The sequence below is a fragment of the Nannospalax galili genome, unplaced genomic scaffold (assembly GCF_000622305.1).
Source record: "Nannospalax galili isolate Female #2095 unplaced genomic scaffold, S.galili_v1.0 scaffold1845, whole genome shotgun sequence".
Lineage (NCBI taxonomy): Eukaryota > Metazoa > Chordata > Mammalia > Rodentia > Spalacidae > Nannospalax > Nannospalax galili.
The window spans coordinates 188,993-213,365 of NW_008353595.1; the positions used below are offsets into that span (position 1 = coordinate 188,993).

At 43.3% G+C, this 24,373-nt stretch overlaps 1 protein-coding gene across 5 annotated transcripts in view; it reads right to left on the reverse strand.

Moving 5' to 3' along the window:
- Mapk4 (mitogen-activated protein kinase 4) overlaps positions 1-24,030 on the reverse strand; it is a 164,438-nt gene extending 140,408 nt beyond the window's left edge. The window contains exons 1-2 of one of the 5 annotated variants that reach the window (XM_029554846.1): positions 23,732-23,835; positions 22,033-22,140 (exon numbers count right to left, since the gene is read on the reverse strand). The gene's annotated coding sequence lies outside the window, so the exon portion shown is untranslated. Of the gene's footprint in view, positions 1-22,032; positions 22,473-23,731; positions 23,858-24,012 lie in introns of those variants that run through there. The other 4 variants (XM_008850714.3, XM_008850712.2, XM_029554847.1 and 1 more) reach the window with 4 other exon arrangements.
- Between the last annotated feature and the right edge of the window lie 343 nt (positions 24,031-24,373).

Here is a 24,373-nt window from a genome sequence, read left to right on the forward strand (position 1 = left end):
GGCCAAGCTATCATAGAACGTAACCATCAGGACCTAAAGACCCAATTACAAAAACAAAAAGGGGGAGTAAGCCCCCACCAACAGCTAGGTTCGGCCTTATTTACCATTAATAGTCTCAATTTTCAAAAAGATCAGTTGGAATGCAAAAACATTGGGGGCATCAGGAGCAAAGACCAGAGGTATGGGTCAGCTGGAAGGACCCAGTAATGGGACAATGGTGAGAACCCGACCGGCTCCTTACTATGGGCAGGGGGTTTGGATGCGTCTTTCCCATGGATGAACCCCAACCCATCTGGGTACCTGCAAGCAATCTAAAGATGCAGGAATAACCCTGTCCCAAAGGTAACAGCCCTTTGAGGTGGATTTCTATGTCTTACAGGATGGAGTATTTTGGATGGAAGTCTTTCATTGCTGTGCTCGCCACTGCTGCCCTGGCCATCATCATCTTTATCGTTACCATTATTATTCAAGATCTGATAATAGATGGATGACCAAAATCTGTCAATAATGGTACTCCTTCTCCTGCTAGCCATCTGTCAGGTAAAAGCCGAGGACCTCTGGGCCTTGGTCCCTTCCCCGCCTATACTCTTACCCTTCTCTTAAGTGAAGAACTGGCAATTACCAAAGACTCTGCTAGCTTGAGACCCTCGCTTTAGGTCACTTTGTTTCACCCCTTACAGAGTTCAGAATATTACTAGATTGTGCCTACAACTCGTGGACTATATTCATGGCCACTGGAACCAACAATTTCTTAATTATTCCATATTACTGACCAATTAGATTATTGCTCTAAATCATACCTGAGCTCCGGTCCTATCGATGGACTCCTCCTTTTTTAGTAAAGTATGGGAGCATATCAAGGGGTTCTTGGACCCAACTTGGTTATTCGCCTATGGGAGCATGTTTCTAATGCTTGTGCTAGCTTTTGTTCTCCTCACGTGTCTCTGTTCGATTATCAAAAGACAGAAATGGACGAATAAAGTCCTGGTCCAACTTGCCCTGGCCACCCAATTCCCTTTGGGCCCCTCCTCAAGACAAATCCAGGCATGAATGCTTGAGCTAGCCTGAGGGCCCAGGTTGCTTTGCCCCCTTATGGGATAGACCCCCATATATTAACCACAAAAGGGCATGGCTGGTCCCAATGATGGGTAAGACCCTCCCAGACTGATGAACCCAAGACAGGGGCCATGAGGGCAATCATGGTTACCCAAGGACGGGCAACTTCAGTGCCTGAGGAGAGGCAACCTAAGACAGGGAGGCCATAGCAGCGGAGGGGGATGGGGACGGTGCGCCTTATCCCCAGGGGCTATCCTTAAGGAACCTCACTTTTAAAACAAAGTAGGGGGAGAGATGCAGGGGCCTGAGGCCAGGGGCAAGGCAGGATGGTGCCTAGAGGAAACGACCGGGGTGTGATCAGACTTGTTTGGTGCCTTGAGGAAATGGCCGGGGCATGATCAGACTTGTTTGGCACCTAGAGAAAACGGCCGGGGCATGATCAGACTTGTTTGGTGCCTAGAGGAAATGGCTGGGGCATGATCAGACTTGTTTGGCACCTAGAGGAAACGGCTGGGGCATGATCAGACTTGTTTGGCGCCTAGAGGAAATGGCCAGAACATGGCCAGACTTGTTTTGAAGAATCGTCAATTGGCTCCTGTCATTTCCGTGCATCTTGGCAGCGCGTGATCACCTTGTGAACGGCTATGCTGTGCTATAGAGAGGAGGCCGCATGCTCAAGTTCACCTTTAATATGATTGGACACTTGGTTGGGGAGGGGATTTTCCTTTGTGGTTTTTGCCTTCATAAGCCCTGTAACGCCTGCAATAAATGAGTTTCCTGCTTGACTGGCTCCCTGTCGCATCTGATTGTCTCCTGGGGAGGCTGCAGGTAACGGGCGGACAGCTCACCTCCCTTTCCCCGGCTCCTGTGTCAGGGCAGGATCCCCGACAAACTCCCAGTATCAGTCCTTTGGCAGAAGGTACAGCCAAGTCACCCCATCCTTAATATGCCCTCTGAAGATTATAAAACAGGCATTTATGCCCCCAATTCACTACTGCACGGGCCTGGGTCATGAAAGACACTGCAACTTCCCACTTGTTCTCTTGTGTCACCTGCTCTGGAGGAAGCCAGTGGCTGCATGGTAAGCCCTATGAAGAGGCCCATGTAGAAAGGAACTGAGGCCTCCAGTCAACAGCAAATTGAGTGACCTTGGGAGCAGTCATAGAGAGCCTTTAGATGCCTGTAGCCACATAAAATACAACCTCATGAGAAACCCTGACCCAGAACCACCCAGGTAGGCTGCTGTCAAATCCTTGATTCATAGAAACTATTAAAAAATAAACACTTGGGGCTGGAGAGATGGCTCAGCAGTTAAGAACACTGACTGTCCCTGCAGAAGACCCAGGTTCAAATCCCAGCACCCACATGGCAGCTAATAACTGTCCGTAACTCCAGTTCCAGGGAGTCTGATAGCCTTTTCTGTCCTCTGTGGAAATTGCATGACACAGGTGCACTTACCTACATGCAGGCAATACGCACATACACATAAAAAATAAATAAATAAAATATTTTTTAAAACACTTGCTGTTTGAAGTGTTTAAATCATAGGATCATTTGTTACATAACAATAGATAACTAATACATCTTCTTCATCTTTTAAGTAAACACACTAGTGCCTTTGGAGATGTAGACAGGAATGAACATACCGCCAAAGGTCCTATGTTGCTCACAAAGGGAAGCATGAATAACTGAGTCTGGTGGTCTTTCTGAGTGATCCTAAGGGGCAAAGCCATGAGCAGTCCTGGGTGGGCATTGGAAAGCCAGATGTATTCAGATACTGAATTGACTTAATGCTCAAGGAGGTTTAGACATCCAGTTGCATGGCAGCTGCTGTGGAAGAAGTTCCATATTAGGCTTATATTCCTACCCTACGTACCTAAGGAGACAAGATTTGCACAAACGATATTGTTGAAGACGGCAGTAGACAGTCTAGTGTTGTTGCACAGAGCAGGGTTGACAGTAAACAGCATGAAGTAGAGAGAGAGGGAGAACACCCCCTCATGACCTGAGATAGAGTCATATGACAGTGCACTCTGTTCGCTGACCTTCACTCGGAGCCAAGCAGCAAATGGAATCAGGAGAAGCTCTGTCTTTGCCCTAGGTAAACAAGTCTGAAGACATCTGATCAAACAGCTTTAGCAACATGCTCCTAAGAGTCATTTACCAAAACATCTGTGCCCATCACAAGCATGTGAGTCACACTGTGTTACGTCCATTCCCTTCCACTCTTCCAGTCCTTCCAGGCTGGGGCACATTGCAGCTCCCTGTCCTGCAAATCACAGCTATTTGGTTGATTTGAAGCAGCAAAGTCACCTTGATGAAGGTGACTTATAAATCTTGATGCCATTACCTCAAAGCAAAGACTGACAGGGGTCATCAGTCTATTCCATGGGATGCCTGCCACCTTTTCCACTGCCAGAAGCCCTTAGATCTTCCAAGGGAGCACCAACTTGGCCACAGGGTGAACCCACAGTGTGAGGGAGGAAAGTGTCACAGGGAGGGTGTCTGCAGGGATTCTTATTAGACAATCTGGGTGCTGATGAGTCCTGTCAGAATTGATTTCCTTGAGAGCCACTTGTTGGAGATGTATCAATTACTCTGTGATGAAGAGCCCAGAGAGGAAACCACAAATCAAATTTTCATTACCAGACTGAAGTGAGAAACACCACAAATAAAATTCATCACTGCTGGTTTCTTTCCAGATGGGATACATGAGAACTCACCCCTACCCCAGCTCTTGTGCACCTGTCCCTAGCCAACCATTAGCCCACTGCAACCCTCATCTCCATTTCCTTTGTGCACCTCTGGTTTGCATCTGTGATGCAGCAACTGGATATTACTTGAGCTAGACAGCCTGTGCCCTGCTAGGTGCCCTGCACTGGGACCATCCTTCGAGTACTATGAATTTAGACTTCCCTGGCTAAGTCCAAAACTGAAGGGACATGGGCTAGAATTCTGGTAAGGAAATGTGGCTGCCAGCAGGTGACTAAAGGCTTTTTATCTGTCTCAAGGTCAGAGAAGAGAGAGTACCAAACCAGGAAAACTCAGAGTTCTCCACAAATACTCAATGGGCAGAGAACAGTCCTTCCCAGCCTAGCCTAGGCTAAGGAGGTAGGGTAGCCCACTCCCTTTCACAGACCCCTCATCTGAGGGCTGCATTTTTGTGGCTCATCTGCTCCAAGGTTGTTCCTGACATTCAGAGTAGTTTCATTTTCCTTGAAAAACAGTATCTGTGTAAGAGGACCACAGAACGATCACCTGACAGCACTCGAATAGCACAAACAGTCCTTGAAAAGTTTGAAATGCTGAGTGGAGGGTGATGCAAGGACAAGATGATGTAAAGGTGACATCCCCTGTGGCCCCACCACTCCCATGGGGATTGCTGTGACAGTCTGTCTCCTGTGTCTCTTGCAGGGGCCTTCTCTTATCCATTTTCTAATCTGGGCACAGTGAGCTGCTAAAGCCGAGCCTCTTCCTCACCTGCTTATATACTTAATAACCTCACTCCACTTCAGATGGCCCCAAACTCCTCAACATGAGGACAGGCCTCTGAGATTTGCCTCTGTCTGCTTGTCCAAACTAGGTGCCCTCTCACATGAGCCCCATACTCCCTCCTAATCCACGTGTGCTTCTCTCTCATCTTCACTTGTGCTGTCCCTGGGACACTGCCCAGGTGTCCCCAAGAAAATTCTTGAGCATCTAGATTATAGACAGCATTAACTGCTCCCAGAAGCCGCCTCTGAGTCACATTCCCTCTGCCCATGTGAATTCCATGGAAGCCCCAGGTGTTCCCCCTATACAGCACTAAGGGACATCACTGTGACTATCTCTTTATTGGCCCATCATTCACACACACACACACACACACACACACACACACACACACATGCCCCCCCAAACTAGCTACTTCACATAGTTATATTCCTTATAACAGCAAGGTTTGTATAACACCTAGCAAGTAGTAGGTATTTCATAACACTTTAAAAAAATCAGTATCTTGATGACTGAGTGTTCATTTCCAATTCTTTTTCTTGTAAATCTTTTGACTATTTCCTAAAGCATACAAGTGCCAGCACATCCTTTCTCTAAGACCACATGCCTGGCTGGCATCTTTTGGTAAGGTGTAAGAGATGCACATTATTGGGTCCCACCTGATATCTGCTGAATCAGAAGCTCTGGGGTCCCCCAACATTGCAGTTTAACATGCCTTCCAGGTGTTTCTGATGTACGTCCAGGTTAGAGAGTCACCACCTTGGGCTTGGGCCTTCAGAGGTTATGACCTTATATTGCACTCATGAGGAGGTCCTGTTCCAGGCTAGCTGAACCTCTCTTCTGTAGAAAGCACCTGTATCTCCCCAGGGGCCATATTTGGAAACACTTCCCCTCCCTTCCTCCTGGATTAAACAAGAATCACCCAGGGAGCAAAGGAAACCAGGCAACACAGATACTAGACTCTAGAGAGCTCTAAGCCCTGAGAATGGGGGAGGCCCTGGGCGGACGCTTGCTGGCCTGGGCAGAGTTCACCTGAGGCTAACGCCTGCTCTGGTACACCTCTATTTCACAGATGCCAGTTTCTGGCCATTTGTCTCAAAGAACAATGTTCAACACATCAGAACTGTGATAAGCAGATGAGACACACCCATCACAGCAGAGACAATGGAACAGCAATTAGGAAGATCTTGGCTGTGGGTTTTGGCTCACAGTTCAGCTAATGACTACAATGAAGGCTATGGCTGTGAGCTGAATTTATTAGGTTTCATTACCTACTCCAACTCTAAACCACAGTATAACATAGCCAGCCCTGTGGCAATAAGGGAAGAACCAGGGATGTATAACTTCTTAGCACTCACATATGTTATAAGCCCTTTGATCTTTCAGGCCACATGTAATCATCTTTGAGCACCTACTACCCACAAGGTAAGCTTGCTCTTTCTGGAGGATGCAATCTTGCCTACATGTAAGACTACCTTTAGGGCTTTGAAGACATCCTGATGTCCAGACCAGCTCCCAGACCACCTGAACGGCTGGGGTGGGACCCAGGCATCAGTATTTGTTTTTAATTCCCTAGATTAAATTGCCATATGCAGCCAGTGTGGGTTTTTTAATAATACTGATATGTAGATCCACCCAGAACACACTGAGGAGAGTATCTGGGGCCAGAGTCTGGGCATGAATTTATAACACATGCACATAAACATATGCACACATGTACACATACACATAATATACCTTTCAAATGATATTGCTTTTAGAAGGAGAGGGATAGAGTGGTGATTTGATGCATATATACAGTGTGTAATGATCAAATTAGAGCAATTAGCATATTGATGACATTGAACATTTGTCATTTCATGTGGGTAGTAATCAAAATTCTCTCCTCTAGCTATTCTGAAATACTCAATAAATTATTGTTAACTATAGTCATCTACTGTACTACAGTACAGGAACTTACTCCTTCTATGGAACTGTAACTTTGTATCATTTAACCAACCTCTTCCTGTTCTCTTTCCTTCCCCACACACTCTCTGGTAACTGTGTTCTACTCTCTATTCCAAAGAGATCAACATTTTAACTTCCACATGACTAAGAACACGTGGTATTTGACTTTGTATGCATGACTTATTTCACTTAACACATAACAGCTCACATGTTAAGAAGCCTACAGCTAGGGCAGAACCATTATTCCTTGGTTCACAACTTTAATGCTATGCTCCTAGATTTACCCAGTAAATGAGAGTGATAGTACTAAAGCAATAGTATTTGGTGGGGACACTTACCACATAAAGAAGTCCTGTAGTAAATCTCCTTGGGAAATGTTGGTGTTTATATGGCAAGTTTCCTTTTAAAAGAGGTAATGGGCAGCAGGCCTCAACCCTAGCTGAAGAACTATTGGCAACTGATTACTGCTGGGTGAGGGAGAGTAGATCTTCTTTAAGGGGGAGACTCTAGATAGGCTGACTAGATTCCAGCGGATGAACTTGCATTGAGGGACATCTGGGTACAAATGCTTTACCAGATAGGACCTAACATACATGGAAGAATGCATGAAATTTGTAGGGGAGCAATGGGAGGGTGCAGACAGGGAGGGGATCTAAATTTGATTAAGAGCTATTATATGAAATGTACAAAACTCAATAAAAATATTTTTAAAAGAGATATGACTACAAAGCCACTTATTAAAACCTGGAGCCATCACTATGATCAAGTTGGATTTATTCTAGAAATGCAAGGATGGTGCAATATAAATCAATAAATACTATAAATGACATAAAAGGACTCAAGGCCACATGGTTATTTCCATAGATGCAGAAAATCTTCTGACAAAATCCAACATCCCTTTATGATAAAAGTCCTGAAGAAACTGAATGGAAGGAACATATCTCAACATAATGCAGTCTATATACGACAAACTTACAGCCAACATTCAACGGGAAAAAAATCAAAGAATTTTCTTTAAAATCAGAAACAAGACAAAGGTGTAGACTTTTTCCTCTCCTTCATGCAGTACTGGAATCTTAGCTAGAGAAATAAGAGAAGCAAGTAAAAAGGACACAAATAGGAAAGGAAGAGATCAAAGAGTCCTTATTTACAGATTATATTATTTCATACAAGGTACTCTAAAAACTCCACCAGAAAACTCTTAGAACTCATGAACACTCAGCAAAATGGCAGGATACAAAATTAACATGCAACAATCGGTGATCTTCCCATACACCAACAACAAGCATACTGAGGACAAAATCAGGTAAATGATCCCAATCAAAATAGCCTCCAAAAAAATGACTTGGAATAAATCTAGCCAAGGAAGTGAAAGACCGCTGTGATAAAAACTTTAAACACCGAAGAAAGAAATTGAGGAAGACACTAGAAGATGGAAAGATAACCCATGCTCATGGGTTAGAAGAATTAATCTTGTGGAAAATGGCTATCCTACAAAAAGCAGTCTACAGATTAAATACAATCCCAATCAAAATTCCAGTGCTATTCTCAGAAATAGAAAAAGCAATCTTAAAACTCATATGGAAGCACAAAAGATCCCAGATAACCAAAGCAATCCTGAACAAAAAAGAATACTGCTTGGAGATATTGCCATTCCTGATTTCAAGTTATAATACAGAAGCATACTAATAAAAATGCCATGGTACTGGCACAAAAACAGACATATTAATCAATGGAATTTAATAGATGACTCAGGTATAAATCCATGAAACTATAGTCACCTGATTTTTGACAAAGATGCCAAAACACACATTGGAAAAGGGACAGCATCTTTAACACATGGGGCCTAAGAAAACTGGGTATCTACTTGAAGGAGGAAACCAGATTCTCGTCTTTCACCTCGGTGTAAAACCTGAAACTGCTCGAGGAAAAGGATGGTGTACACTTCAAGATACAGGTACAGGAAAGGACTTTCTGAATAGGAATCCAATCACTCAGGAAGAAGACCAATAATTGACAAATGGGACTTTATCAGTTAGACAGCTTCTCTACACAAAGGAAACTGTCAATGAAGAGACAGACTGATAATAAGAGAAAATCTTTTCCAGCTATACATCTGACAGAAGATTATAATCTAGAATATACAAATAACTCAAGAAACTAAACATTAAGAAAACAAGCAACCAATTCAAAAATGGACTATGGGCCTGAATAAAGAGTTCTCAAAAGAATAAATACAACTGATCAGTAAGCATTTTAGAAGTGTTCAACACCATTAGCCATCATGAAAATGTAAATTAAAACCTTTCTGAGATTCCACCTCATCTCAGTCAGAATGGTGATCAAGAAAACAATGAGGGGCTGGAGAGATGGCTCGGTTAAGAGCAGTGGTTGCTCTTGTAGAGGATCTGGGCTCAGTTCTCGGCACTTACATGGCAGCTAACAAGTGTCCATAATTCCACTTCCAGAGGATCCAATGTTCTCCTCTGGCCTTTGTGGGCATTGCACTCACATGGTGCACTTACATACATGCAAAATACTCAGACACATAAAAATAAATGAATCAAAAAAAATTAAATAAATGAAAGTAATTGAAGGATGTGGATAAAGGGGTCCAGAAGGAGTTAAGAGAGAATAAGACAGGGTAATGGGGGTTGAATATGATTAACATATATTTAAATATATTTTGTATACATTTTAATATATGTACAGTACATATATGTATATATGTATATACAAATACATATATAAATTTTAGAGCCAGGTGTGATGGGTCACATCTACAATACTAGCACCTGGAAGACTGAGATAAGAGGGTCACTGTGGGTTCAACAGCAGCCTGGGCTACATAGTGAGTCCCAAATTAGTCCAGGCTACAGAGTGAGACTCTCAAAAAAAAAAAAAAAACAAATAATAAAAATTCTTGGAAAAATAAACTTAATACAGCCTCATCTTTTTTGAGATTTCCTCTTCCTGGTTGGAGTTTTCATATATGTGACCAATTTCTTGCCAGCACTGACCATTCATCTAAACCCTGAAGACTATGATAATTGTTCTCCATGGCTGTTACAGCAGAAAAGGAGCTGGGCTGGATACCAGGAGAACTGGATTCTGTATACCACACTTCTACTTCCTGTGGAGTCTTGAACAAGTTATGTGATCTCCAGGTTCCTCATTTATGAAACAAGACAATTAATACTTTCCGAGAGTTTTCTTCTAGTTAAACATCATTTAATTTTCTTGTGGACAATGACATTGGTTTTCTTAGAAATGGACAATTGGATACATTGGGTATTCAATTCCATGGAACAAAGATACAGTAAATAATTCCTGCACATAACTTACCAGACACAGTAAGTCTACAAAGGAAGGAAGAGTTTATGCTGATAAAATTAATGAGAAGACCAATTACAATATCTAACTACGATTGAGCACAGAATGAAATGGACACTAAGACAAGAAACCAGAGAGGTAACTTGGAGTATTTAAAAAAGAATGTCCAGAATAAACAGCAAAGTTGCTTCTATTGGGGATAAAAGGATATTGAACCCAGACTCAAACTTGGTTCCTATTCCTGGACTTCTAGGTAATCACTGTACCATCTGCGAAAAGTCACACATCACCAAGCCTAAGTTTTCCAACCTATAAAAGGGAAGTCATAATGCTGGACAAATATACTGGATAGCGCCACTTAGGAGCTCAGAGAAGACAGTCACAAGGTTTCATAAAGTGCTGTGTCATATAACTCACACCAAACCATGGAAAACATACATGACTTATAGTGTGTATTCCTATAGATTTTAAACTAATTTATAAAAACCACAATTTCCAATGAGAAAGGTTAAACTCAGGATATGATCTACATTCACCTTGCTTATCTTCTAAAAAGTCCTAATTTTTCCATTAACTTAATTTAAAAATTAAATAGCATGAAGGCTAGGGATTCATCTCAGTGGTAGATCACTTATCTATCATACAAGAGGTCCTAGTTCCATCTCCAGCATTGCCAAAAATAAGTAAGTAGATAAAATGTAGAAAAGTCTAAAATATAAAATAAAAATTCCTTTCCCTCAACTCAGTCTTACTATCATACTAACAATGTATTCTAGAAAAAGCCTATGTATATGTAGCACATATATACATGTTTCTGGATCTGCCTCCCGGGTTTACAGTTCTATAATAGATATCCACTACTAGAGAGGAAATATCTTATTTCAAATAATCTAAGTTTCAGGCAATGCAGTTTTAGATTAATGAAATCTGACATTACTTCTAGTGGTGATAATTAAATAATAATGCTACTATTATTTCTTGCCAATTGGAAAGTTAGAAGGGAAGACAAGAAGCTTGGTGATTAAGGAAGCCAAACCCTGAACTCAGAGGTGTTTAGCAGAAGTCTGCATTGTTTGTGTGTTAAGTAAGACAGGAAAGAAAGCAGTTACAGAGTGACAGATTTTTTTATTCTGGGGTCTTGGGTCAGACATCTGGTTCTGGATAAATTGGAGAAAGAAGTCAAAGAAAGCTGTTACTACCAGCTGTTCCATACATGCATTTGAGGTTCACATTCAAAGGCTGCTCATAAGAAAAGCGACTTTCAGGGTTTTATAAATTCACTGAGTGAGTTTTGAAGAATGAAAGAACACTTTAGCTTTTAACTAATGTCATTAAATAAACTAAAAGCATTTTCACGTTTGATTCATGAGCATTTCTTCTTCCATTGAGAGACCCAACAAAATTACTAAGGTCCTGACTCCTTTATTTTCCTTTCACCTTTAATCTCCAGCTCAAGAAAACAGGGTACTATAGAAAGATGGCGAAATATTCAAGGTACAACATGCCCAGACTTATTTACATTCACAATGTAAAAAGCTTCCCCCTTATCTATAGCCTTAATATTTTTCTCTCTGCCATTTGGATGGCACACTTTTCAAGAGCTTTATTGCAGAGCAGAGAGATGGGTCATTAAAGTGCTGAGTCCTACACTGAAGGTATTGGAAATATATAACAATTCCTAAGAAAATCTTCATTCTTTCTCCTCCAACCTGGAAAGCACAAAGTGGTCCACTGTGGCTATTCCACTGTAATCTATCTCTCAATTCCTCTTCCTAAGTGATTTACTACAATCATCTTCCTTATTCTTGTCTTACAAATAAGATGACTTTAGGTTCTGAACTTATGGCCCTTCTGTTCTGTTGAAAGAGGTATTAACAGTTCTGAATCCTCTAAAAAGTTATGGGCACACAGGAAAACCCCAGCACTCCCTGGAGGCTTGGTATCTGACAAGCACAGGAGTTTGCTCAACTAGTCCTGCCTGAGCTCCCCGTGGCTTTCACATATGCTACTGAAATTGCAGCATAGGGCTGGAGAGATGGCTCAGCAGTTAAGAGCACTGGCTGTTCTTCCAGAGGACCCAGGTTCGATTCCTAGTACCTAACAACTGTTCGCAACTCTAGTTCCTAGGGAATTCAACACTTCCTTCTGACCTCTGTAGGCACTGCATGACACAGGTGTACTTATACACATGAAGAAAATACATTCATATACTTAAAAAAATAATAAAATATTTTTTTAAAAAGAAAAAAATGCAGCATATTATCTCTTATTAGCAAAGAAGATAGTCTCAAAATGGCTGGGAAAAACCCCAATCCAAATAAATGGAATATTTGACAAAAAAAAAAAACACAAAAAACAAACAAACAAACAAAAAAAACCTCCACTGGTGAATCTCATAACTATACCTCTTTGGAAAAGAACCAGCTTAAGAGCCCAGATCACTGGTAAATAAAAGAAATTATAGCTTGCATTTAAAATAAATCATGCTGAAAGAATTAATTTACTTCATTTCAAGCTGAAGAGTCAGGGTTCATAAAAAAATTTTCCATTTTTATCTTTTTCAACTTTTTTCATTGTATATGTTCATTGTGCACTATGTTACACAGGGCATTTTCAGACAAGTGTACACTGCATGCTGAGCACAGACACTCCCCCCATACTTCCCTACTCTTCTCTCTCTCCCCACCCCCTCCTATATGTGCCTTCTGTCCCCCTAAACAGGAGTATTTTGTGTCTGCCTTCATGCCATATATACAGACATGATTTGTGTACCTATGTAAAATAGAGGATGTGGCTCATCAATTCTTATGGGTTGCTAGGACTGTCTAGTGATTCTGCCTCCAAAAATAAATACTTTCCCAGAGGACAGAAAATTTGCTGCCTCAAAATTAAGTGGTTATCATTTCTTCCCATGGGATCAGTCACAAACTAGAGCTGCATGTGAGTGAAGTGACAGAGCTGTCTCATGAACAGTTATTAAAACCTAATTGGTGGGTTTCTGTTTCTAGAAATATGATGGGCTGTTAACTACAGTTTCCTATGTGTAGAATATTATAAAATTAAACTAAAAATCAGCTGGATAAAACATTGGGAATATGCAAAAGAATCTGTCATATGGGATGATCTTCAAAACCTTAGTGGAGAGTCTGGAGAGGTAGCTTGGCAGTTACCAGCACTGGATGTTCTTGCAGAGGACCCAGGTTCAGTTCCTAGCATGCATATATAGAGGCTAACAACCATCTGGAATTCTAATTCCATGGGATCCAATTCCCTCTTCTGGCCTCCATGGGCATTGCATGCACATAGTGCACTTACATACATGCAGGCAAAGCATTCATATACACAAAATAAAAATTAAAAAACAATAATTTAAAATAAAAGTTAGTGGGGACACCTTCTACCACAGATAGGCCCTCCCAGAAGAGTAGAACCCTGCCGCCCACATCCTCCTCTTTATTCTATGGCTACTGTTCTAGTTAGCTTTTTGCTGCTGTGAAAAACACCATGTCCAACTTATTCTTCCAAGGGACAGTCCATCACTGAAGGAAGTCAGGGCAGGAACTCAAGGCAGGAACTTTGAGGAGGAAACTAAAGAAGAAACCATGGAGGAGCAGACAACTGCTGCCTCCTGTTTTGCTTCCTCTGACCTGTGCTTAGCCTGCTTTCTTATACAACCCAGGACCACCTGCCCAGGGGTGGCACTTCCCACAATTGGCTGGGCCCTCCTACATCAATTAGCAAATAGAGAATGCCTCAAAGACACATCCTCAATCCAATCTGACGGAGGAAATTCCTCAATTTGAGGTTCCCATTTTCCAGGTATGTCAAGTTGACAACTGATGCTAACCAGGATACATACAGATCTGAACTAAGTGGAGATTTGAGGCTCCTGAACAGGATAACAATAGAAACAAGAGAATACACCAGGTCTAAAGTTCCAGAAGGAAGAGGCTCAAAAATGGAGCTTACCCTCTCTGCCTAAAAAGTCAACAGAGGTTTTGGTAAGGCGATGAGGACCTTGTACTACTTTGTCTCTTTGCCCTACCAATACTTTTCTCAAAGTAAATTTCTCTGATTTCATGAATGCTGGTGAAGAAACATCTATGAGGTTGGAACAGGGTAGGGAAAAATACATCTGGCTGTTGATGAGTTGAAATGTAGTTGGGTGCATGAGAAAACATCCTGAAGCTTCTCTTAAGAATTTAGCATCAAGGAGAATCATTTGAGGGCTGGAGAGATTTCTCAGATGTTAAGAGCACTTACTGTTCTTGCAGAGGACCGATCAGTTCCCAGCACACACATGGTGGTTAGCAACTGTCCATAACTCCAATTCCAGGGAATACGATGTCCTCTTCTGACATCCGGGGGCATTGTACAACACAGGTACACTTAAATACATGTAAGCAATACACTTAGTTCTGAGGACATGAATGTTCAGTCCCCACAAGAAGAAGCTTTTGCCATGCATGAGGAATTGTTTTCCACATGGAAAAGTTCAGTGGTGAATGAAAAAGCTTCCTTGAGCTAACAAAGTTTATTCTCTTTACTTAACAGGTGCTGGGTCAGAATATATCCCCCCCAAGCATTTCCCTAACAATACATACAAGAAGGAGGAATGGGGTCCCAGATAGCACTCCTCTGATGTCTCTCTCTGGTGGGTCACCTTCTTATTGGGAAAAGCCTGAACAATTAATCTCATCTACCTGTGTCCAATTTGTGGAAATCCATTCATCCCAACCTCTATATGTCCAGCTGCCACTCAATGGTCTGTTAGGAGCAGGTGGAAAATTAGAGGCAGGAAAAGAGAGCTAGTGATTGATCTTCTTTCTGGCCAGTCTCTAAGATGAATTAGAATTGTTTCCACCTCTTGCTGGTGGTAACAAACCAATGTTCCCAGTGAGCATAAGAGATACCGAGGGTGGTGGCAACAAGATAGCTCAGTGGGTAAAGGTGTTTGCCACCAAGCCTGAAAAACTAAGTTCAATCCTTGGAGCACACATAGTAGAAGGAAAAAACCAACTCCCGCAAGTTGTCGTGACCACCACACACAGGTGTACACACACACGCATGCACACACACACACACACACACACACACAAACAAATAAATAAATGTAAAAAAAAATTTTTAAAGAAATATGGGTGAAATTTAAAAAAAGCAAAACTTCCTAAAAGCACTAACTAACAAGCTGGGGAAGGACTGTAGGTTCAAGACATAGTGGGAAAGGAGACTAGGCACAGAGGACTGTGTATTAAGGCCACTGTGACCCATGGGTGGTGAGGTTGCTTGCCAATCACAAAGAGGAATTCAAAGCTGAGCAGCACATTGACAGCCCCATGAGATCAAGAAGGCAGAGCCTTCACTTTATATTTGGAGTGGGAGTCCAAAGAAATAAACGAGTCTGGCTTCCTGTCATCTGGATGGCCTAGAAAGTCTCAAGCTTCCAAACAGACCATCTTGCTGGGCCCTCAGAAGGCTGGCACAGACCAATTAAACTCTTTTTGAATGCTTGTCATCTTTATTAGCAGCAATCAAAGTCTCAAATTATCATGCCATCAAATGTTAAATATCACTAATTATATGATGCATTACCATTTTATGTAGCAGAGAAAAATAAAAATGCTACCAACTATAAACTTAAGAGTTCATTAATTGTAGAAAATATCTCGATTTCAGGGATTAAAATGTGAAAATATTTAATCTAAAATAATAAAATGTGGTAGTTAGGTAGTTATATCTACATAATTTTTTTTTTTGAGTCAGGGTCTTACTATGTAGCCCAGGCTGGTTGCCTCATGATCCTCCTGCCTCAACCTCCCAATTGCTGGGATTACAGATCCTGTGTCATGACACTCAGCTATACCGACGTTTTTTTCAAAGTAAGATTCAGCTTACATTCAAAGATAAGAAACAAACAAGGAAACATAACAACATAAATATGAACCAGCAGAAGAATCAGAACAATCAACAAACAGGAACAGCAGGTGTTTAGGTTCTGCCAAAGGAAAAGTTCCCAGATGTAAAATGTACAACATCCATGCTTGGCATACTCACAGATATAAAAGCTGGACTCAATTCAGGAGCCAGGCATGGTATGCACACCTGTAGTCCTAGCACTTGGGAGGTACAGGTGGGAGGATCACTGCCAAGTTTGAGGCCAGCCTGGGCTTGTGGTAAGACACTGTCTCCCAAAAAAAAGTTACCAGGAACTAGAAATTACATAAAGTAAGATTACACAGCTGAAAAAGAACTAGAATTCTACAATGGAAATTCAGCTATTAAGATTGAGAAAGCAATCGAACAGATGTATTTAACCACAGATTAGATACAACTGAAGAAACACACTGTCACTTGGAAGACAGATTAGAAGAAACTATTCAGAACACAGCCTGAAGAGACTTTAAAACAAAAAGATGAAAAATACCAAATGGGGTAAAAAAGAGAAAGAAGATACAATGAGTAAATTTAAGATTGCAAATGATCTTATACTACAAATTTTTCCATAAATAGACAGCCAAGTTCAGAGGAAGCTGCTAATATTCCTCAACCTTACTCCCAGTCCACCTGCACAACCAAGGCAGATCACAGAGGCGAAGACACAGCAGCAACTGGCTGTAATGGAAAGTGTATGAGTCTGGTTATTTATCTTTCTGTATATCCCTTTCCTTGTATGCAAATAGGATGAGCGGCAGACCCACTTGGCAGGCTGTCCTAGGGATGGACAATTAACACCTGTGAAACTTAGCAAAGGTTCAAGGAACGTTAGCTTCCACAAGGACTGGGTCATTCTCTGCTGATCCCTTGCCCTCTTCCCCTCCCCTTCCTCTCCCCCTTCCTCTCCCCCCTCCCCCTTTCCCTCTCCATTTAAACTTGCTTCAGCAATTCACAAGCAGCTTCACTACTATGAATAAAAACAGATTACCCTAAACATGGCATTTGAGAAGCTGGCATCATGGGACATTTTAATTGGATGGAATTTTCCATAAAATTCCCATTTTGCCTTTGAAATCAGAGGCACACAAAACAAAGGTTTTCCCTTTTGAAAAAATAGTTTTATATACAGTTGATTTTTTTTAAATCTCTAAACCCAGATATAAAAATATGTAATTCTCAAAAGAAAATACAAATGGGAAATAATTCTAGAGAAAATAAAAATGTTGCTGGGTGTGGTGGCACACACCTATAGTCCCAGCACTTGGGAGGCAGAGGCAGGCAGATCTCTGTGAGTTCAAGGCCAGCCTGGTCTACATAGTTGAGTTCCAGGCCAGCTGGGGCTACAGGGAGACCCTGTCTCAAAAAGACCAAAAAAAGGAAAGAAAAGAAAAATGTTTAGCTATTTTGGTAACTAGAATGCAAATGAAAGCAACAAAAGTATCTCTTTAATCAGCTAATTACAAAAACATTAAGTACTGTGTACTCTCAATAATGTGGTGACATTCCATCACTAACAGCATGCTATCAACATAGTGTAAAAACCGGCATGCCACTTTTATAAACCCATTTAATACAATAGGCACACATCCTTGGCTAAACAATTTTGCTTTTTGGGAATCTGTTACCAAAAAAACAATCCAAGTTGTAGAAAAATACAGACATAAAGTTGCTTACACAGTGACAGAGTAGGAAGAACTTGGGAGCAAGCTTAATGTCTACTAATAGCAAAGTGTTGTGTTAAATTAAGGCGCTTGCAAACATTAAATTACGCATCCATTAAAAATTATGTTTACAGGGTTGGAGAGACAGTGCAGTGTTTATGAGTACATATTGCTCTTGCAGAAGACCCTGATTCAGTTCCCAACACCCACATCAGGCAGCTCACCTGCAATTCTAGCTACAAGGTGATCCAATGCCTCTGAGCTCTGAGGTCACCCATACCTGTGCACATACCCATGCACACACACATATAAACATAACTGAAAACAAAAATAAGTCTCTAAAATAAGATAGAATTATTTTTAAAATTAGTTTACAAAGAGTTTGTATCATAGATTGTGTTTGTTCTAATATTAACTAAAAGGGGATTAAAATTATATGTACAGTATGGTCTCAATTATTCAACTGCATTTTAAAATGAAATCATTTTAAAGGAAATCATTAAAAATAAACAGCAAAATATGAGTGGGGGGTCAAAGTATCACAAGATTTGTTTACTCTTCTTGATACTTCCAAGGATAAATGTGTTACTTTCCCAAATAGGAAAACAAGCATTCTCATTCTTTTATTTACTATAAAGATGATATAAAAGAACACTAAAGGAAATTTTATAAAATAATTCCATTCCATCAACCCAGCTCTTTGAATTGTCCTGTGGTTCTTTTCAGTACTATGAGTGTGTACACATACCTCTGACACCAATGTAATTAGTTTGAATCTATGAGTTGTTCTCCCAGGATGAGATGTCCTGGAAATGAGGCGAATAATTAAACCCTTTTCCTGCCTGGTCCCCTTCCACCAACAAACTCTGGCAACCAGGAAGACACTGAGTTCCTGGAGGATGGGGAAGACTCCTGGCTGCTGGCTCCAGCCTCCTCACTGAGCTCTGTGTGACCTTGGTAAGACCTCTAACTGCTCAACCTGAGTTTTCCCACTTAAACAATGGGTAAGGAGGGCTGGTCAGGGACCCCTTGAATCTCTTTCAGATCTCCTTTCTATGAACATGAACAGTCTCTTGGAAATGTTGATAAAAACCAAGCCAATTTAAATAGAAAAGGAAGATGATCACTTTTTAAATGCCTGCTATAGCAAAACTTCATGTAGAGAGCAGTTTTGCTTTTAATTAATCTAGGCAATGATACATTAACAGATTAACCTCATCCAGAGCCAGGTGCATTTATATAAAAAGCTAGGTTGCCCTAAACTAAGGCAAATGATTAATTAATGAATTAATTAAAAGACTGAAATAAAGTTTTAATGTTCTATTATTTTAAGTGCTTAAATTGTTTATGCCTCCCCAAAAGAGGACAGATATTTCCCATTTATCTCATTTTAATGCAAGGAAAAGTCTCACTCTGAGAGCGGGTGTTGCAAGAGAAGTCTAAATCAATGAACTTTTACTATAAACTTTTCCATTTCCTCTCTATGACCTTAGGACATGCTTCATTCACTTTCTGAAGCAGTAAGTTGGGTGCTGCTCACCCTTACTTACAAGGAGCAACAAGTGATTTCTATCTACCACTACAACTTGAACTCTGCTGAACTTGAACTTGCACCCTCATTCCATCCTTCAAAGATGCTGTTGGTGCTGATGCTGATGCTTCAGCAAATGCTGAAGATATGCAAGTTTTAATTTTGAGGACAGATATTAGCAGAACAGGTGACTCTATAGTTAACAATTCTAAGTTTGATTGATGTTCTTGATTTAAGTCAAAACCAGAAGCTTCTTGAAGCTCTGCAGGTTGTAGGCAGAAGAAAGTTTCTAGTGTCTAATTCTAATATACTTGAATCATTTCTCAACCTCTTTCCCAGAGACACCTTTACCTTGAAGCCAACTGAAGTTTAGATTCATAGCCCCTTACTTGGTCATTAGAGGACGGATCCAAGGCCTGGTCGTTATGCTTTTTTCTTAAATAGGACACCCCCAAATTACGTAAGCAAATCCCCACAGAAGCTAACTTCCCCTACCACTTCCCTGCCCTGTTGGTGCCCACCAGCCACTGCCTAAACTGCAGGTTCGGATGCCCCCTGGGCTCTAGTCACTGCCAATGATGGTTCTGTTACCCACACTTCTGGTAGATAAGTTGGCTATATGCTAGGGGAAGACTGTAACAGGGGAAGACTTGCCTCAAAAGATGAATTAATAATATGATGACTACATTAGAATATGTAGTCTGACAGAGAATATTTATTATGATCTGGAATTATTTATATGGAAAGTTGTACAAAGTTTATCATACAAGTATTAACTCACCTCTACTGAAAAGAACCAGGTTACACTAAATAAAGCCTCTCCCAGAAATAGTTATGTTACAACATGACACATAATATCCAATACCTCTTAAAACAGTGGTCCTCCGACAGGGATGATTTTTCTTACAGGGGTCATTTGTCAATATCTAGAGATAATTTTTGCTATCACAATTTGGAGGGTGTCTATAGAGTGCTATTAGCATTGGATGGGTAGAAGCCAGGGATGTTATAATGACATGAGGATAGCCTTTCCTATTCCCATAACAAGGAACCACAGCATCAGAGTGCCAGGTTATGAATTTCTGCCTTCAAGTAGTGGGCATGTATGGAGAAAGGAGCATATTTCCCGCTGCAAAACAACAAATCTATAGACCTTGGAAGAGAGTATGTAAAGGCCAGGTTGACAGGTAGCTCACAAACAGCTACTGTCTGATATCAACTACACAAACAGCTACTGTCTGATATCAACTAACCACCCCATGATAAAAAGTAATGAAACCTCCAAGAGGGAATAAATGGAAATTATATGAGAGAGAGAGAGAGAGAGAGAGAGAGAGAGAGAGAGAGAGAGAGAGGCATATAGTGGTGCATGTCTGTAATCCCAGCACTCAGGAAGCTCAGGCAGGAAGAATTCAAGTTCACGATCAGTCAGACTAGGTTATATATCAGAGACCCTGCAGTAAAAAAAGAACAAAGTCTCCAGACTTTGATGGATCATGGGTCTGTAAGGACGCTGGCCAGTATGGCATCATTTCAGGAGTGCCAGAAAAGGGACCTTGCCTCCCCACTTACTTCCAACACCTGCTTGTCTGTACCTGATGACATCCCTTCACCATAGATGCAGCTTTTCAAACAATAAGACTTTAAAAACAAAGAGACCAGTGATCTACATTCATATGCAGAGAAAGTGCTGGGTGGCAAATTGGTTTTCCCCTGGGACCAGTGTTCATGTAGCCAAAAGCCTGGAACCACTGAAAATGGTGAAGAGCACAGCAGCAGGACCTGAGGAGGGAGCGAAAAGGTAAGGAAGTGGGCAGCAGGAAACAGGGAAGTGTCACCCACTCTACAGAATCTGCAGTAGCCTGGGGGGAGGGACTGATGCCAAGAGAAAAGAAGTCACATTCTTGGCCTAGAAGATTATAGTCAAGTTCAGCTCAGGTGAAAACACTCCAGGAATGTTTGAAAGAACAGTGGAGTGCAGGGTATTCCAATGCTGGGGCAAGAGTCAAGAGTCTTGGAGCTGGAGCATCTCTGGGAACCTTAGAATGCTGGGTAGAACCCCCACTGGACACCTAGCACAGACTGTGACACTCAGTAAACCACCCAGGAAACATTTCTGTTGAATGAGTAGAAAGCACTGCAGATGAAGACCTATCAGATTCTAAAGGCTCTAAACACCATTGTCCTCAACCGGAATCCTGCTTCGTCTTACAGTGCCAGCTTGTGTTTTCTCTATAGATTCTTGCTGTTGGTCTCCTTGGGTCTTTCTTCCCTTTCTTCATTAGCAAGTACAGAGCCTCCAAGAACATTTATCTAGTGCTTACCATGTTTTCTATGCAGCTTGCATAATGTGCCTACTTCCAGGAAAAAACCTGAGGGGGGCGTTCAAGTTCATAACAAAAATCATAATGCAATTTAAAAAGAATTTAAAATAGGGATCAGAAATAATTTTTGAAAGAAAAAGCTCATTGTATCAAGAAGCTGGGAAAAAGAAGTTACAAGAAACTGCTGTTAAGTCAGTGTCAAAGATAAACACACAGCACACATGGAGATTCTCAACAACTGATAAAAGAAAAGCCCCAATTCTATGAGGTCACAATTCTTTGTGTGTGACATGCTCCTGGCTTTTCATTTTGTTGCCAAGATGACATTACTTAAGTTAATCTCATGAACTCTGTTAGGCCCTTTAGGGCAAAGACTGTAAATCTTGGATTACATTTCCCTGATAGCAGCTGACATAACACGGTAGTGCTCAAATATTTGTCACTATCCTGAGGATCTATAATACTCTGGCCAATCTGAATCTAGATCCTGGGGTAATTCATCAAATCTCTTAACAGGTCTCTCAGATGTTTGATATGGCCCCTAGGTCCCCAGACACATTCAAGTATGGAATTTCATTTTAGTTTGTTTTGAGACAGGGTCTCCCTGTTTAGCCCCAGCTGGTCTGGAACTAGATAAGTAGACCAGGCTAGCCTCAGCCTCACAGAGAGCCACCCTCTGCCTCCTGAGTACTCAAAATGAGGGCATGTGCTACCACCCCCTGGTTTCCAAGGATGTAATTATAAAGACACTCACCCCAATGCTCCTGGTGCCAATGTAGAGCTGGAGGGCTGAAGGTCCAGTCGGCTGATCTTTCTCCCCTTCATATCAGTCCATTGCTTTCTGAGTTGGTTGTCCCTTTGTCTGTCTTTCCTCCCTCAACAGAGAACCTCCATCATTTTGAGCACTATAGTTTTGCCATGTTAAACTTTGATCCTGTTATATTTAGAAAAGTTCTTCACTCTTTTCATTATTCTGCTTTGCTCCTGTCTGGCCAACCCTCAAGCTTTCAAGCATAAAAAGTTACCCTCAAGTGTAGAAGATCAGCTAGCTCTTCCCATTACACCACACCAGAAGTAGTCTGTAAAGTTAAAATGTAGCTTACTCAAGAAGTTGAAGACCCAAAGGTCAGAAGACGATATAGTCTCCCTCTCTTCTTCCCTCTTCCAAGAACACTGGGCAGCCCTTCGGCCAAAAATGACCTTAGCGTGTATCAGGAGCTCAGTAAACAACCATTACACCAAGAGAGTCAAAGCACAGCTTCCTTAAGCACGGTAAGTACTCTGCAAGTAACTGCTAAACGGTCGTGGTACATCAGATTTGCACGTAGTGAGTGCTCAATATCTTTTAAATTAAGCTGGTACAGCTATGAATCATATAGTAGCCCACACTCGTTCTTGGAGAACCTGGCAGAGATGACGTTAATCAAATCCCAGGCACAGATCCATGAATGGAAATGCCCGTCCCGGGTAGCGCTTACGAGAGTGCTGGAGAGGCTCGTGACAGAGCCAGCACCGTGCACATCCCGGACTCCCTCAACCCTGGCTCAGGCTTGGGGTATTGATGAGCAATAGGAATCCACTCCCCAGCTCAGGGGTGGGAAACCGCCTCCTCCAGCAATTGTCACTTCAGAGCTGCACCTGGAACTCCCACCACAGCCGCCTCTCGGGTATCCACCCACCCAGGCTTCTCCTAGGATTCCAAAGAGTAGCGTGCAGAACAAAAGCAAAAGCCTGCTGGATTTCCGAATGCTTTTCTGGTGAAGATCAGCCCGGCAAGAGGCCGGGTGAGCCGGGCGGGACGAGCTGTGATGTCAGCCCAGCCGCTGGCCGCACTGCCGGCTCTCGCCAGCAATTGCCAGCTCCGCGTCGCCCAGCCAGGGGAAGCGGCGGGGTTCCCTCCCTCCCCGGGCCACAGAGCCGCAGAGTGGGCACCCCTGTCGGGTGGGGCAGGGTCAGGATGCTACATTAACCCTTGAACAGGGAAAGAAGCTGGAGGAGAGGCTAACAGGGGGCTGAGCCAGACCCCCACGACCACGATCCCAGACAGAACTCGTGAACCGCCCCTCGGCGACCCCAACGCACGGGACTGTCCCCAAGGGGTGGGGGCCCTAGTGGAGCCCATCCGCGGTGTCCCCTTCCTCATGCACACCCACAGGGGAGCCCAGGGCAACCTTGGCACCCAAACTGGGGACCCAGGGACAGCACCCGCGCGCGGTCCGCGGAGGAAGAGGTCACCGAGGGCGGCCGGGGTGGGTCCCGCGGGAGACCGCCGGCCGCGCGCAAAGTGGCGAGTTAGGTGTCAGCTTCGCCTTGGCGGGTCGTTTCGGTGAAGCTGGGGTGCAGAGCGAGCGGGGGAAGTACGGTCCTCGCTGCTCCCAGCTTCCCCGGAGCCCAAGGAACTCCGGGAGGCGCCGGCAGCCGGAGAAGAAAGCGGGCGGACAGGAGCCACTCACCGAGGTGGACAGAGCGCGGCAGCCCTTTGTCTGCGGCGGCGAGGGCGCTCTCGGCCCCTGTTCCAGCCCCAGCGGACAAGCTCCCGCTCGCGCCCCGACAGTCCGGCTCGCGGCTCCGGCGCGGCCCGGCCCCCGCCCGCTCCGCTGCCACCGCCGCTGCGGCTCCGCCCACAGCCCCGCCCCGCCCGACCCCCACCTGCTGCGGCGGCCGCGCCCCGGGGACTGCGCGGGGACAGCGCTGGGGGCCGCCGGCCGCCACCCAGACCCGGGGGCAGCCTCACCTGGGCAGCCTGGCGCCCGCACTTCCTCGTGGAGCCGCGTCCCGGGGCAGCTTGGCCTTCCCGCCCGGGCACCTGCTCTCCAGGGTCCCCGGTCACCCTAGAAACGGGTCCTCACTCCTGCGCGCGGTGGGGATCCCCCCCAGGCCCCGTGCCCGAGGTGAACCCCGACCGGAGCCTGGCCTTTACCCCGAGGCCGGCCCCTGTGGTGGTTATGGCAGAGACCGAGGGCGGAGAGAAGGAGCCGGCTGGAACTGGAGTGCTCCAGGCCCCAGGGGAAGACCCGCGGGGGCGGGAGCTGGGTCGAGGGCCTCTGAGGGCACCTAGCTAGCCAGACTCGGATGTGCAGGGGGGTGTCTGGGCT